Source organism: Apis laboriosa, unplaced genomic scaffold (genome assembly GCF_014066325.1).
Source record: "Apis laboriosa isolate Shangri-la unplaced genomic scaffold, ASM1406632v1 scaffold302_cov145, whole genome shotgun sequence".
Lineage (NCBI taxonomy): Eukaryota > Metazoa > Arthropoda > Insecta > Hymenoptera > Apidae > Apis > Apis laboriosa.
In genome coordinates this window covers 424931-442873 of record NW_025222746.1, presented here as the reverse complement: position 1 = coordinate 442873, position 17943 = coordinate 424931, and the positions used below count along the sequence as shown (strand labels likewise).

At 21.4% G+C, this 17943-nt stretch overlaps 1 long non-coding RNA gene across 1 annotated transcript; it reads right to left on the bottom strand.

Moving 5' to 3' along the window:
* Window positions 1-14411: 14411 nt before the first annotated feature.
* LOC122714413 lies at window positions 14412-17073 on the bottom strand. The gene is made up of 4 exons (XR_006346637.1): window positions 16786-17073; window positions 16455-16558; window positions 16013-16313; window positions 14412-14761 (listed from the first exon to the last, which is right to left on the bottom strand). It is a non-coding gene; the product is annotated as an uncharacterized LOC122714413 (long non-coding RNA).
* Between the last annotated feature and the right edge of the window lie 870 nt (window positions 17074-17943).

Sequence of the window (17943 nt, the reverse complement as noted above, 5' to 3'; positions counted from 1 at the left end):
AACGAGAACCAGTAGTTCCTACGTGGTATGATCGTTGGCTGTGAGTATTGTAGTTCTTTTATAGAAATAGAAGGAGAAATAATTATTTAAACAAAATAATAGATAATTTGGAAATTATAACAAAAATATCTATATATATTTAATCAATTAAATACTGATTATATAATAACGAATTATTATATGAAGAAGAAAAAAATACAACATATATAGAAATTGATATTAAGCAATATGAATTTACAAAAGATCATTGTGATTATTCTATTCTATTCATAGTCTTATATAAATATTGTCTTATTCATCTGTGCCTTTTATTAGAAGGAATGTCTTTAATTAAAGGAATGTCTATATTCTTAAAATAATGTTTCTTTATAATGTTATTATATCCACTAAGTATAAATGTTTAGAGAACTGTACAATCTACTTTTTTGATCTAAAAACTCTTGTAGGATTGCAATAATTAAAAATGTTATTGTTCTACTTTGGCATGATTTGAAAACACAAGATTTCGTATTTGTTATAATTTGTCATTTAAACACAGATGTATTAGAAAATTTTATTCTAATTCTTTGAATATTTATATTATATTTCACGTTATATTTTAAAATCTGAAATGCATCTGTAAAAGCGATGTGTTAAAAAAAATGTAACATTTAATTTAATAGCCTAGCATGGCAATGATATATGATGATTATAAGAAAATACAATATATTCTTAATGCACTGTATCTATATGTTAAGTTAATATTATAATATTATATATAAGTTAATATTCCATGTTCATTACAATAATATCAATAATAATGTGTAATAGAACAAGCAAATATTGGACGGAAATAAAGATATGTTATTAGATATTAATATAATATTATATATATATATATATATATATATATATATATTATATTGAAGAAAATTTAATATCATTCTTCTATCTCAAAAGTGATATTTATTATAGATAATTGATTATAGATACTAAATAATCTATATCAATTCTATATATAATGATACGTATAATTAGATATATTTTGATTTTATATTTTTATAAAATTAATAAATAGAATTTATGGATTATTAAAACTTATATATAAGACCATTAAGGAATTTATTCATTGCTAATAAAAAAAATCATCCTCACAATTCTCTTTAATTTTTTTCTTTCATATTTAAAATAATTAAAATAAAATCTGATGCTATTTATTATTGATTTTTTCAAAAAGAATTTTTTGTTTTAATAAAAGAAAAAAATATATTTATATATTTTATATTTTCATGTACATTTTGATATATATATTTTTATATTTGTCAAATAAACTATCCTAAATAATATATCCTTTATAATCAATTGCGTTTTATAATATAATAAATTTAATTTTTTTTTTTATTTTTTACTTTTTGGAAAAGCTTTTTTAAAAAAAAATATAACATATAGAATAAAAAAAAATATAATATTATATAATAGAAATAAAATATAACTTTATTTTATAAATATATTAAAAAATGAATATCAAAATAAAAATTATTAATGCAAAAATATTAAAATACAATAAATTTTATATAGAGATTTTATATAGAGATTATATAATGTTTAATGACAATCAACTTATTAGAAAATAATTTTGAATAATAGATTATATAATAGTATATACAATTTTTATTAATATTTATTTTAAATTTATTTATATTTATAATATTTATCATGTTTGTAAAAATATTTCTGTACATGCAAAATTATTATTTATTCACAATTCAATTACTTGATTATACTTTATTAGTATAATTTTTCTTATTATTTTTCATTATATAATTTTACATATGATTAATTATTAAAACTATATTCTATTTATAAATTTATTACGTTGAACATTATTTCTAACATGAAAATATATATATTATTATTATATATAAAATTAAAATATATATATATATTATTAGTTTAGATTATATCATATATTAATTATATATATATTATAGTTTTAAATTATAGCATATATTATTTAATTTAGATTATAAATATGGAAGAAATTTGCAAAAATATGTGAAAGTAATTAAATAAAACTATAAAATAAACTTATATTGATTTATAAATTTAACAAATAAAATATTTCTATTTAAATTAGTATATAATAATAATATTCAGTATTATCTGTATATATAAACATTTTGAACTGAAAATAAAATATTCTTTTTAGAATTTATATAAATATTATTTATTTAAATAAATTTATAAAAATATTTATATAAATAATTTTTATAAATTTATATAAATAAATATAATTATTATAAAAATCTTATTTATATTTATAATATTATATTGATTATAAATAATTTATATTTTTAAGTAACAAACATTATCATATACAATATCCTTATGTACAAAATAATAAATTCTGAAATAATAATACATTTGAATATCAATTTAAATAATTATGATAAATATAATTATTCTCAAACAATTATATTTTTTATTTCTAATTAATTGTGTGAAGACATTATAATTAAAAATTAATTTAATTAAATATATTTCTTACATTAATTAATTTTTATTTAATATAAACTTTTAATTTTTGTAATTTTATGTAGAATACATAATATAATATTATATAATAGTAAATAATAGAATAGAATTGAACAGAAAATTATGAATAAAGATAATTAGAATTTTAAAATATAAACTTAAATATAATATAAATATAAACATAGAATTTCTATTTAAGCTTTAGTTTTGGATTGAATTTTCCATTGTAAATTCTTGCTTTTATTTTCATATGTACTAATTTTTTTGAACTCTTTTAATTTAATGTTCATATAACATCTATTGTATAGATATGAATAAAAAGTACTGCTATCAAAGCAGGAATTATTATTTAATTATTTTCTAATGGCATATAATATATTTGCTTTTATATATACTTATAATCATGTATTTATTTTGGAATCTTTGTAATAATAAAATTTATTATTTCTATTTCATTATATACTGCTGTTTTTGATAATGCAATTATCATAATAAAAATATTCGTGCAATTATATATATGCAAAATTCGTTATTTTAATGTAATAAAAAATATCCCAAAATTCACGCAAGAAGTAATTTTAGATAAAAAACACAGATTTATAATTAAAAATTGTAAATTTTTTATTGATTCATAAAGTACATAGTATAGCATTATGTATGGAATAGCATATCGGGTAAATGGCCTTTAATGGTTTTGCTAGTATATACGCACTCTTGTTGAAACTTTCTTTGACTATTTTGCATAAATGTGGCTGAATTTCGTTGATATAGTAGTCAATTTTCTCCTTCAAGACGAGGGTAATCGTGGACTTGTTGGCATAAACCTTATATTTCGAAAAACCAAAGAAAAAAGTTCAACGGCATTAAATCGCACGATCTGGGCGGTCAATTCTGATTACCAAAATGGGAAATTGAACAATGGCAAACGGAACCGTCTTGTTAAAACCACATGTCGTCCACATCCATATCTTGCAATTTAGCACAAAAAACTGAATTATCATGTCGCAATAACAAGCATCATTAACTGTTATTGCCTGACCAGCCCAAAATTCGCATTTTCGAAGAAGAATGATCTGATGATGTCTCCAGCTCAAAATCCGCCAAACAGTGACACATTGTGGATGCATTTGTTTCTCAACGATTATTCGTGAATTTTCTGAACTTCAAATACGATAATTTTGCGATTAACGTGCTCTATTTTTAATAATCTTCAACTATCAACTGTCACACTGTTTTTTTTTCGTTGGCAACATTTTATCGCATAAATAGCGTAAAATTCAAATTTTGCGTGTCTTTAATTTAAATTTGTGATGTCCGAATATTCTTGCAAATTAAAATAAAAATGTAAAATAAAAATTTTCTTCAGTTTATTCTGTAATGTTCAAACAATAACTTAGCATTTTTTCATCTATATCTAATATTACATATTATAATAATAATATAATATAATTTTATAATAGAATATATTGATCTCAAATAATTTATAAAATTTAAAGAAAAACCAAGAATTAAGCTTAAATGAAAAGAAGGAATTTCGTGTTTTATTCTAAACTTTTTTTATAAATATGAATATTTTCACATTAATCAATAATACACATTAATCAATAATACATATAATCAAACTTTCTAATAATTTTCAAATCAAATTCTTTAAAAAATTTTTTTAAAATTCTCTTGAACTGCATCCAGTAATTCTTTTTAATTTCTTATCTTTTAAATGAGACTTTTATAGATAAAAAATTTTCAAAAAAGAATTTTATATATCGCTCTTATAATTTTCTCGCTCTTTCTCGATATTGATTTAAAATTTAATTATTGATTTAAAATTTTTATTTACTTATTGTAGAATTTTGTTATCTCTTTTACGGTTAACATTATCTCACGCATATTGTGTTGTATAGATATAAAAACGTTCACTCATTGATTTCGGAGTATAACTTCTCCCTTTGAGAGAATATCTTTACCACTAAAGTTATTAATTAAAAATGCTATTTATATATGTACATTTTTATATGTTAAAATATAATATGTATAAATGCAACGATAATACATATATAATATGTAATATAAAAAAATATAATCACATTATAGTTTTATAAATATTTTTATCTTCATTACATATTCGATTATCGAAGTAGTGCTTTTTATAACTTTCGTTTAAAAATGAATTAGACTTTTATTAATGATATGTAATTTCTTTCGATTTTTTATAATTTTTTTTTTAAATTTAAAATGTGCATTTTTAACTATAGTAAGTTTTAAATAAATTTAATATTATTAATATACATATGTAAGTAATCTAATTTTTACTCTGATTTGTATTATAGTTATCTTGTAGTTTCTATAAATAAAAGAGGTTTAAAAAATTTATCATCATTTAATATATTAGATATAGCCTAGAAATAAAAAATTCATACAGAATCTTTGAGTGTCTCTCAAAAAATAAAAGATATCCTTGTCGTTTTTTCGAAAAACATTGGAAACATAATAAAATGAATTTAAAGATATGAATATTGTAAGAGTCGAATTCATCTAAACATTACTCTTCATATTCTTCTTTTCCTGAATTATTTTGGAAATAATTAGGAAATCAGCAGATGAATCAATTAAAAATTATAATCGAGAAAAAATACTATGATATCATTGCTACATAGGAAGCAATAATATAAGCATCAACTTTTCACATATCATATATAAGATTTTAGTTTTGTCTATTAAAACGTACAAAATATTTTAAATATTAGAATTCGAAAATTCGAAAATTTCATTTTTCGGAAAATGTTATTATTTGATATCAATTTCATATTTTTATATGAAATAATGAATGAATGATGATGGTATTGCAATTTGAAATTCAATTTGTTATTTGTCATTTTTAATTATATGATTTATAATTGATTTATATATTCCATATATATATATTGATATATATGATATATTGATTTATTAGCGAAGATATTTTCATAATTTAATATTGGAAAAAAATTTAAATTTTATTGTAAATATATACTCGTATTAAATTTTGTTGTAAATATATACTCGTCTTATATTTATATTTTCTTCTTTTATTAATTGTGATAAATGATTTGATTTTTGCTTAAAATTTACAAAATTTTATCTATAATATGATAATCAAAGATATAGATATAGATAATTTATGATTTAAAATAGCACATACTATTTTAAAATCATAGAATAAATATGCAATGTATAATGTTTAAAATAGCTTTTTATCTGTCTGTTTATTACTACGATAATATATCTATTTTAGTTTTATCTATTTTAATTAAATAATTAAACATGATTTATTGATTTAACTGTTATAGTATCCAAGATTTATCTGAAAATGATAACGATAAATTATATTCTTGTAATTTCTTTTATAAAATCTTAGAAAATCTTAGTAGATCCATGAAAAAAACATCGCCTGATTTAAATTGATTTTATATATAGGATTAATAATAGCAATTTATTTACAATTGATTAAATCATTTTAAATTTCAGATAAAATCGTAAAACATGTTGTATCCATTTATGCAAATTGCCATCAAATAAAGTTTATATATCTTTACAAAATAAAATAGTCCTTTGCATCTTCGAAGCCTTTTTCGCTCGATCGAACCAACAACTCGAGATTTTTCGCAGTGATTTTCTTACAGCTAACTTAAAATGATTTCACGTACAAATTATATAAAACTATAAAACTTTTATATTTTAATATTTTATAAAGCTTTACATGTAAAGAAAAAAATTTGAATATTAAATTCTATATTGTTTTCTGTGATATTTTATAAAGCAATTGCCAAGATGCATCTTTGATTTGTCAAGACAAGTAAACATAGTAAAGTGTCAGTTTGATGTCTTTCATCTTTCTTACTTCGTTGAGAGTAAATCTTACAATTCTTTTTATGTCACTTTATGTTAACTCCTGTTAACATAATGCGTTCTCATATTCATTATCTTATTATTCTTATTTTTCTTTTTTATACTTCTCTATCTTCATCACTGTCTTTCTTTTATGAATAGAAGTAATTTTGTCATTCAATAATGAAAAATCAAACTCATTTTCACTTAAACTAATTTCATTCTATGGTTACAAAAGTCAAAAACTTTAAAAACAATATTCCTGTTGCCACGACTGCCTGTCAAATTCGAACTAATATCAAAGGTGCAATCCGATCCGCGATCACAATCTAATTTGAGATAAAAAAAATCTAATTATTTGATAATATATTATTTTACACTTTATAAAATTATAAGAACTTAGGAATCTATTGATTATTGAAATGATATTCTGAAAAAATCAAACAAATAAATTTTGTTGCCGTTCGAATCCAAGTGATACCTGAGAATCACCTCTCGAGTTATCGCATCAAATCATGTGGTGCTTGAGAGTTATAATATGTGCAAAGGAATAAACATTGAAAAATGAAATTCGAAATTCGATTTTTTAAATAAAAAGATAAATGCTACTAATATTATTTGATCATCTGTTGATATGTGGAATCAATTAGCACAATCTGATGATTGATTAATTTATTTCATTATTAATTGATAAAAAAAGGATATTATAAAATCATTCCAAAAATTGTTGTCTTATAATCTTATAATAATTATTTACTATTTATTTTGTTATATAATGACATTTTGTTATTTTTTCAAATATATAATCATAATCACAATAGGTATATTCCAAATCAAATTTCATTATTTCTTATATCTTGAATTGCTTATAATATANATAATATATAAATATTGGAAAACTGTATTGAAAATGATTCATTTCTATTTAATTTTTATTAATAGTTACTTTTCTGTTTAATATATTGTAGAAAATATAATTTTTATATATGTCGTTTTATGCCTTTTCTCTTTTTTTTTAAATGTAAAAATTGCAAAAACTTTATATAACTTTATATAAAATAACATCTCAATCATGAAATCTTCTGAAATTATGAATCTGTTTCTCTCTCTATAAAAACAATAAATTGTATATTGATATACAGTACATATATTTATTTTTTTTACTTTAAATGAAAATGAATTTAAAAATGTATTTAGATATTCTACTTAAACTCATTAAAATTCTTGTTGATCAATATTCAAACATTTACTAAAAATAACATTATGATTAATGTTTAAAATTACAGATTTGCATTTTGTTCTATATTAGGATTTTATATAATATTTATTTCAATATATAAATATTGCTAGTTTGTATGGATTATTGGAATATTATTGCTCATTAGATTAAAAATTTCCCTTTTTTGCTATTATTGAAAACTAAAGTTCACTAATATATGAAAAAATTATTTTGAAAATAAGCTATTTTAATAATTTAATAATTAATGTATATTACAATATATATTATATATATTATATATTATATATATTACACATATATAATTAACAAAACTTAATACTTTTAATTAGCATACATTATTCAATAATTCAACATAATTATTGGTATAGTTCTGATTCTAAAAAAATTTATCCTGAAACCGATTTATTTAAGCTATTATTTACAGCTATAATTCAAATTTAAATAATACATTTTTTTTTTCAGAAAACTTAGAAAGAATCTCTTATTATGAAAATCAAAAACATTAAATTTTATTATTTTCAAGAATAAAAAGATGAATTTATTTTCTCTTCACTTAATATAAAATATTTAGCTTAAACATTTTTCTAACTAAAAAAAGAAAAAGAAGAACTTATTTTATAATAACAAATACCATTCATAATTATAATAGTAAAAAATTATAATTTATTTTAGATTACTTATGATTATAATAATATATTTTTGATTTTTTATATTAATTACATTCTGATAATTATTTCAAGTATATTTATATATATTATATATTTTTATAAATATGTTTAACTTATTTCCGTATTTTAATATGAACTATATTATTAACAAAATAATACGAATTGGATGTTTTTTGTGTTTTAAATAAATAATGTGCGATATTCATAGAATAATTCATCCAAAAATAATCATGATTAAGTATTTTTTTTTTATTAAATAATATTCTTTATCTAAAACTATTATGAACAAATTCAGATCTCTAATTAATGAAATAATATTTAAGTATGATAATTAAATAATTAAATAATTAGTTAAATAATTTTAGAAGTTAGTTATAATGTTATGAATATAATGAGAGAGTTTGTGGTTCAAATTGTTACATATATATTGCTACATATATTTTTTTTATTCTAATCTTAATGTTCATAAATATCTAATAATTGATTTTCGAATTTTTCTAATTTTATTTTTACAATTAATTAATTAAGTTCTCAATTGAATTAGGATTAGGAATTAATCATTATAATATCGAAAATTTTTGTTTTACAAATAATTTTTCATTAATTTGTTTTGAATTTCCATCTTATTAAAATATCATTTTCTTTTCTCTATAATCAGATAATAGATTCTATGATTGAGAAATTTTTTTGTATATTATTCAAGATATTACTCTTTATCATAATATATAATATCATTAATTATTAATATCATTAATTTTTATTAATTTCTTTACATTCAGATTTTTTAAAAATTTACTGTCCAAGATACAAAATTTTTTTTTATATAATTTCATATTTTGTAGATATTGTAATATAGTTTTTATCGTTTTAGTGATATATGAAATATTTTTTGATGTTGAAATAAAAAACAATGGAAGAATGTGATATGACATTCATATTCTTTTTTATATATTAAAATTTTTTATTTAGTAAAATAACATACATTAAAAATATAATTATATGTGATACATATTACTATGATTTATATAATATTACATATAAATTAACATTGTAATTATTACACATGTAGTGCGTTACTTTTCTTTATTTTTTCTTACATCTTTTTTTTATTAGAAGAAATATGAGATTCTTCATCAGATTTATGTTTTTCTCTTTTAATATCATTTTTTGATAAATTCATTTAAAATCACAATCATGTTAAATTTTTTATGATTTGTATAAAAATAATATATAAAAATAAAAGATTTTTTTTTATTTAAATTCATCTAAAAAATTTAAATTTTTTTTTAAATTTTTTACAATTTTTAAATAGAAAATAAAATATTTTATTCAACATACTGATTATTACATTATTTAATTGTAAGAAAAATTATTTTACGATGTTCTTACTATAATGTGATGAATCAATAAAATTGGTAATTATAAAAAAAAAATTAAAAAAGATGCATTGTGCGTTTCTGGTAAGTTGGCAACTAGAAAAAATATGGATCTTCTAAATAATTCAACTTATTCGAATAGAAACATATAATTAAATCATACATATATTTTTATAATTGGCTGAATTCGTCATATCCATTAATCGGCAACATTATATGATAAAAAAGCAAATGGAATGTTTGAAATGTAAATTAATATCTATTAACATTATATAACATATATATACAATTTCTTATATATATTTTTATATATTTTACTACATATTAATTATATTTATTATTATATTTATATATATACTACATATTAATATAATATATTAATAAATTATAATTTATTCAATTAATTTTTAAAATTTAAAAATTTAAGTTTGATTAGTTTCATATTTATAGCCAATTTTATTAATATAAACTAATCACATTAATAATTTAATTTTAATTTTTAAATAACTTTCACTATATTCATTTCAGAAATCTTGTTTGTTGAATTGTTATTATTGTTAGTACTGCTGCTATCTGAAAAAATTTCTGAATTTATAATTAAAATATTTATATTTAATAATCCTATGGCATTTTTCATTAGTCTATTTTTTTGGTTTTCAATTTTCTCTGTATTATAATATAATTTTCTCTGTATATAATAAAATCTTTTCAAATTCATTTCAATTATCTTCTATAATTTTCGATTAATCTATATATTAAATTTTCTAATTCATCGCATCATAACATAGCTATATTATTTTTATAAATAAATTGTTTGATTTTATTAACTTAATGGAATTAAAATCTCATGCATAAAATGGTAATCTTAATATATTATGTTCTTTTAATTTAATAAATTCATCTATTTTAAATGTTTTTTTCTGGTTTATATATATATATATTTTTTTTTATGTATATAAATTCTAATATATTATATTTATTCATACTTTCAATGTATGGAATTTTATTTCATCAATTAATCATATAATTATATTCTTTTTTTTACTATATTTAGAAGATGACTTATTTGCATCATGATATAAAGCATTATCTAAAACAATTAATAATTTATAATTAAATTTTAATATTTTGATAATCTAATATTTAGATAATTTTTCTCTAATTCATTTTTAAAAATTTGTTCATATTTTCTATAATGTGTTTTGAAAATTAATTGCGCTTTTTTAATAAATCCATTTTTTTTACCAGCATGTATTACTATAGATTTATAAGAATAATATGTACTTTTAAAAAATTTTTTAAAAACATTAATCATTTTCTTACTTTGCCAAAATTATTAATTGTCCATTATATTATTCACTCACATTTCATCGATATATACAATATTTCCATTTTATTCTTTATTAAATTACCTTTAAATACTTTTTCCCTTAAATGGTAATGTTTAATTTTTCGATTAATATTTTTTTATTAGTGCTGCATTTTTCCATTTGAAATATTTTTTTAATAATCTATGAATTTTCTATGAAAAATCTAATCCGTTAATAATTTTGGACAATTATTTGAATAATAATTAGACAAAATTCATAAATATTATTTTTTATAATTACCTTATCCTCTTCTGAACAATAAAACTTTTTTTTATTGTTTGTAAACTTTTTTATTAATTTTGCAAGATCGTATTTTCGAAATCGTATTATTCTTATATATATTATATATGTATATTATATATTATAATAGTTCTTCTTCAGATTCTGAATCTTCTTTTCTTATTCCACATATTATTTATCAAAGAATAGATTGTGGAATAATTTAATTATAACGAAAGTATATAATAAGAAAAGATATATTTAATATGAAGAAGAAATGATACAAATGCGAATCGTGTCGATATTTATGTTGTACTATATTAGACTATGTTACGTCCCAGAACAACGATTCAAAAAAAATGAAACAAAGAAAACATACGAAAGAACGATTATGTCCAGTGATACTCAATCCACGTGGAAAATGTACGAGATTGCATTTTTATACATATAGATTCAATATTATTCATTCTGACAGACAAACAAAAAATGTCGTAGATATTTATTTGAATCTCTTTATTATATTTTTTTATGATTCTTTTAACTTTATATTTCGGGCTTTACTATGTACTTCTTATTCTTTTTTGCGATGTTTCGTATATTTTCAATATATTTATTATTTAATTTAATAATAATATCGCTAAATTATCCACAATAAACATTATAAATAATAAAGTAAAAATAAATATACAAAAGAATTTTATAATATTAAAAATAAAAATAAACAAAATATAAATTAATAAATTAATTACTATAAATATTAAAATAAAAATAAAAATAATTATAATTATTAAATAACTTTGAAAAAATCGCTCGATATAAAAAAAGTGCTTTGAGAAAACCTTTTTACTAATTCAGAAATCAGACAAAAATCATTTATTTTTTCTATTATAATTTATTTCTTCATAAATAGAATCGTAAATATATTTAAGAGAAAAATTCTTTATTTTTGGAAAAAATTAAATCATTTTTCGAAATTTTCCTATATCCAAAAACAGTTATTATTTTCTGAATAACGATATGAATTCGAATCATCGCTGTTTAAATTTTATTAAATCTTAAATGTTTAATTACATATTCAATATTTTTACAAATGCAAAAAATATTGAAATAATATTATATTATATAAATATAATAACATTATAACATTAAAAACGAAAATTTATTATAAATTTTATTTCAATATTTTTATTTTTAATTCATATGACTCAATAAAAAATCTAACAATTCTATTCTGACAATTCAATGTCAATTCCATTTTTGCCTCTATTTCAGATATCATATTAAATATTTAATTTTATAAGATGTAAATAAAAACATATAATAAAATTTTAATAAATAAACTAGAAATAAATGCTAAAAGAAATAAATAAGTATAATAGAATTTCTTCATCTCCGAAATATTGACATCTTATTGTGTTATATGTCTCATTTGAGAGTTTCGCGAATGTTCATTGTATATGGAATGAATAAACAATAAAAAAAATATATATTGATACCATAGGATGAATCTATATCAACGACTAGCTAAACAAAATACTAAATAAAAAGTGTATTGACTGTCATAGCCATATAATCTGACAGTTTGGTACATCATAATGTGTCGTAGACGTGAGCATTAAGGAATTAAAAGATCTATTCTGTTATATCTTCAAAAAAAAAAAGACTTAGCACATAATCGATCTACTAAATTTTTAATTTACTAAATTCTTTGTTTAATTCCAGATATTCGCTTTCTAATATTAGGATCTTCTATCTGATTTGAAACAATTTGTTTTTCATCTCATCAAAATATGACTCATTTTGAAAAAAAATTTTTTTTTATTTTCTCAGTATTACTTTTTGTATTTTGAAAAATATTTAAGTGAAAATAAAATAAAATAAAATAAATAATAAAAAATAAAATAAAATAAATAAAAAATTCAAATAAAATTCGAATGTTAAAAGATATATTCTGATTGTTAATTCTTTCATGAATGGATAAATAAACATCATATGAAGATTTTTTTTAATTGAAATAAATATATATATTTTTTATATATTATCTCCTAAAATTCTAGCTTCGAAAATTTGTCGAAAATATTAATAATTCATATTCAATAGTAAGTCATATTCAGATAATTCTTTTCGGAAAATTAATAATATAGAAAAATATGAATGTTTCAATTTCAATAATTTATAAATTATAAATAAATTTATTTAATAAATATAATATAATAAATGTAATGAAATATTTAATAAATATAAGTGAGTTAAAAAAATTAAACTTTTCTTAATAAAACGGAATATAAATTAATTTTTTTAATTAAAAATAAATATCAAGATATTAATTATAAAGATAATTTTTTATTCAAAGAATTTCGAAATAGTGCTAATAGAGAAAAAATAAAGAATTTTGTTTATAGTTTAATTGAACTTTAATTGGGAAGCTGTAATCATTTTATTTTACTCTGTTTCAATATGTTCATCTTTATGACTATTCTCATAATTTTTATTTATATATTTTAACTTTCATAAATAATTAAATAAATAATATATATAACAATTGAAGTAAACAGAAATCGAGATTTCTATGATTCTTAATTTGGCCGCATCTTTTGATAAATATTTAGAAAAAAAATATTTTGAAAAATTTCTTTGCCATGTATTAATATTTTATGTATTATTGCAGCATCGAATATCATGAATATTCTTTCTTAAACATGATCTGTTTGTCTCAAAACAAAATTTTTCTAAATTAATTGCATATAATATATATGTAATAGGATATAATAATTAGAATTTATTATGTATGGAATGAAATTTGTACTTCAATATAGTATTTATTATATTATACAGAAATATTTTACAAAAAGCATTAGAAATAAATTGCATGTGGTCTATCTTGCATTACAGACACACACTACATCTCGTACATGTGACCACCAAGTGTCATCCTTCGATCCCTACAGATGGGGACACCTGTACTGCGAGTTAAACATAACATACATAATATTTCCTCTCACTTTTATGAAAATTTTATCTGATCTAATATTGGAAGTGTTTGAGATATTGGCACTTTCTTCTATTTCCGTAATTGGATCAGAGTTTATTGAGGCTGCTGCATCTCTACCGAATCGGAGCGGCCATGAATGCGGTGATCTATTTGGCGTTCACGTGACAAGGTGTCATAACTTCTGCTGCGGACGCACCCGACGTAGCCTAGGTTTGCTAGTATTTAGAGACTCATAAAAGCAAACTTTTCGTTCAGAATGGTATTGATCCTATAATTGAGCATGCAAAGCTTGCATTGCCTGATCTAATCTACATTACTGGCGCTTGACCCAGTAATTAATCTCATAATGGAGATCTCCGAATCTCGTGACAACTTTATAGGTATCCATTTATCCATTCTTGGGTTGTCTGACATAAAATATACGGGCTGCGAAGCTTTTGAAAGAAGGACAAAATAATGCCCGTTATTTTTCAATATCGACCGCCTTACGAAATCAAGTCTCATCCTCATATTTTTACCTAGAAAAAGAAGAGCAAACGATGGTTAGTAATGGAGTGCGGAGCCTTGAAGTAATATTAATTAATAAAGGAAAATATTGAGATTAGATTTCAATGTTGCTAGAGTTGGCGCCATTGAATGCAAGGCGTCTTTGACAATATCTATATATCTTTCTGTTTAATTGGCGGACGGGTGATATACTACGCTAATTTATGGTACTTCACTTCCAACGGATTCTAGGTACGCCTTAAATTCATTTGCAGTGAATCGATATCTGATATTACAGTGACAGATTGTTGCCATAGTAATTAAGCTGGTAATAGCGAACATTACTATATGCGTTTCTATATGCGTTTCTAATCATTTGCTATATGCGTCCTATGATAAGCAGCATTGAGCTAGCAACTGATTCCGTGTAGTCTATATATATACGCTCCCAAGATGCTTTCGGATATTCTTAATGGTGATACGAAATTTCGAAAGTGCATACTTTGCACATTGCGGGTATTCCCTCACAATCTTTTCGATATCGTTATAGATATCCGACCAATAGAAAGATCTTGCCATCCTTTTCATTTTGATAATTCCCAAATATGTTTTGTGCAAATCAGTCAATATATAATTGCGCAGTGTATTGGGAATAACGACTCGATGCTCGTATACTAAATATCCTACTGCTAAAGTATAGTTAGCTTCCGGTGCTGTGTAAGCATGTTTTTTTAAATTTTTATCTAATTCAAGTAATTGGACTACGTTTCTCAGAACCTTTCTTTCTTATTTTCTTGTTGATGTTATTAGCACATACAGGTAACTGCTTAATCTGGTGCAGCACAAATTTATCAAATTCATTACCTTGTGTGCTACTTTTATGCTATGATCGTTCAGTGCATGAATTGTTTCTAGTCACAGACATGATGCTCGTGAGCAATAGTGGCATTTATGTTTTCCTTAGTAGACTTGAAAACAGGTTCAAAGTTGAAGTACGATCAGCATAGTTGGCCATTGGACTGATATAAAGAATCGGAAGAAACTTTTCCAAGTGTAATGTCTGTGTTAATAGCTTATGATCTGTTATGAAAGTAAAATTATAGACATAGACATAGTAGAAGAGCTTTTAAATTGCCCAAACAATCGCTAACTTGTCTATCTGAGAGTAGCTTTGCTCTGTTTCACTCAACATTGTTTTAGTCGTATAAAAAATTGATTCGTTGGAGTTCTTGATCGTTAGGAAATATATATAATAAAATTTTTTCGAGATCTGTCTTACTTACATTTATTGCTAGCCGTAGAAGTACGGTAGAAGACAGGTAAAATCGTGTCATATGGCATTGAAAAATCAAAATATTCTTGATTGTTATATAAACCTCTTCTACGGCTGATGTCCATATGAATTGATTTGTGTGCAACATGTTCTATAGTGATCGATCTAACCCAATGGATAGATTGGGAAAGAAGGCATTGTAATAAATTGCTTTCTCCAGAAATAGTTCAGAAGTAATAGGTTTTGGTGCATCGCGAATTGCCTTATATGTTTATCCGATTTGTGTAATCCTTCGGCATTGATACAATGATCTAAAAATTCAATTGATGGTAATACATACTAATATACAAATACACACAAATACACACTTTGAATGGTGAGATGAAGATCATGCTCTTTAAAGCGCTCAAATAATTTTTCTAAAATTAGGAGCATGTCCTGAAAGTTCTTACCATAGGCTATGATGTCGTTGAAAAACACATGAACTTTCTCCAGCTTCCGGATGATTCTTCAATACGTTACTGCCAGATTGCCGGGATATTATTATATGCCTGCTCTATAAACATACGCTTTGTTAGATCAGATCCATGCGTTGATGTATTTAATCTAAGTGCATAACTGAATTTCTCATCAGCGGACAGATGAGAATATCTACTACATCCAAGTAACAGAATAACAATAACAGAATTATCTTTCATATCACTAAAAATATATTCGGTTTTCGGGATTAGATGCTCATCGATTATTAGCTCGATTATGAGTTCAACATCGGTTTGTAGTTACCTATGATCCGAATGTTATCATCTTTCTTTGCGACAACATGGATTGCGGATGCCCGTTCAAAGTATTCTACCTTCTCATATCCTGATGTTAGACATAGAGCTTCATATAGAGCGTATGGTATATCTTGTGCACATGCAAAGATCGGTTTTGCATTCGCTTTTTTGCTCTTGCAAAAGGCGTTCTGATGAGTTTTCTTGGCTTGTTGCTAAAAAGTTTCTTGTATCTGGACAAAAAATCTGAAATAGCCGGTTCAATGGATCCGTTTGCTCTGAGGATAACTATGGCATCGACAATATTACTGTGTTAATACTGTCACTGGAAAACAACCAGTTAACAATTAGTTAAGATCAATTTTTATTATTATATTATATTATATAACTTAAATCATCTTGTAAAATTCTTTTTACAGAAGTCATTGCATTATTCCAAATATATATCAAAGAAAATCTTTTTATCTTTTTATCTTTTTAGAATTAAAACATTACTAAAGCAATACGATGTTACCGTGGATTTTTTATGAAATTTTGTTTTTTTTTTGTTACATTTGGCAACTATTTATTAATTCTATTTATTAAAATCGTTCCGGTTGAATGGTATTTCACTTTGCCTAATTGTTGAGTCAATATGTAATTTGTATAATATCGATTCGTAAACATATAATGTCTTAAGCACCGGGAATTTTATTCAATATTTTGTAAAAATGTAATGGAATTTTTTTTGAATGTGGAAAATCAATTTTTATTAATTTTCTTATTGTAAGAGTTTTATAATAAAAATTATCACAAATCAATTTTTATTAATTTTTTTATTGTAAGATTTTATAATAAAAATTATTACAAATATAACTAATATTTGAATTTGCTATGTGTAAATTCTAACATCTCATTTAGTTTTTTTATCGTAAATGAAACTTGATCTTTGGATTTAATAATTCACTCATCCACACAAATGTGTTTCCTTATTATAAAATAATATAAGAATTTTGAATTTATATAATCGAGGAAGGAACTTACTATATTTTAGGGTTTATATTTTATATTGAAATTGTTTTTAAGTGAAAAATTTCAGAAAATCTGAATTTCGTCTCTCGTTTTTGAATAAAAAGGAACATAGTTTATATTATTCCTTAATCAATATTCTTATAAATTTGCTAACAGT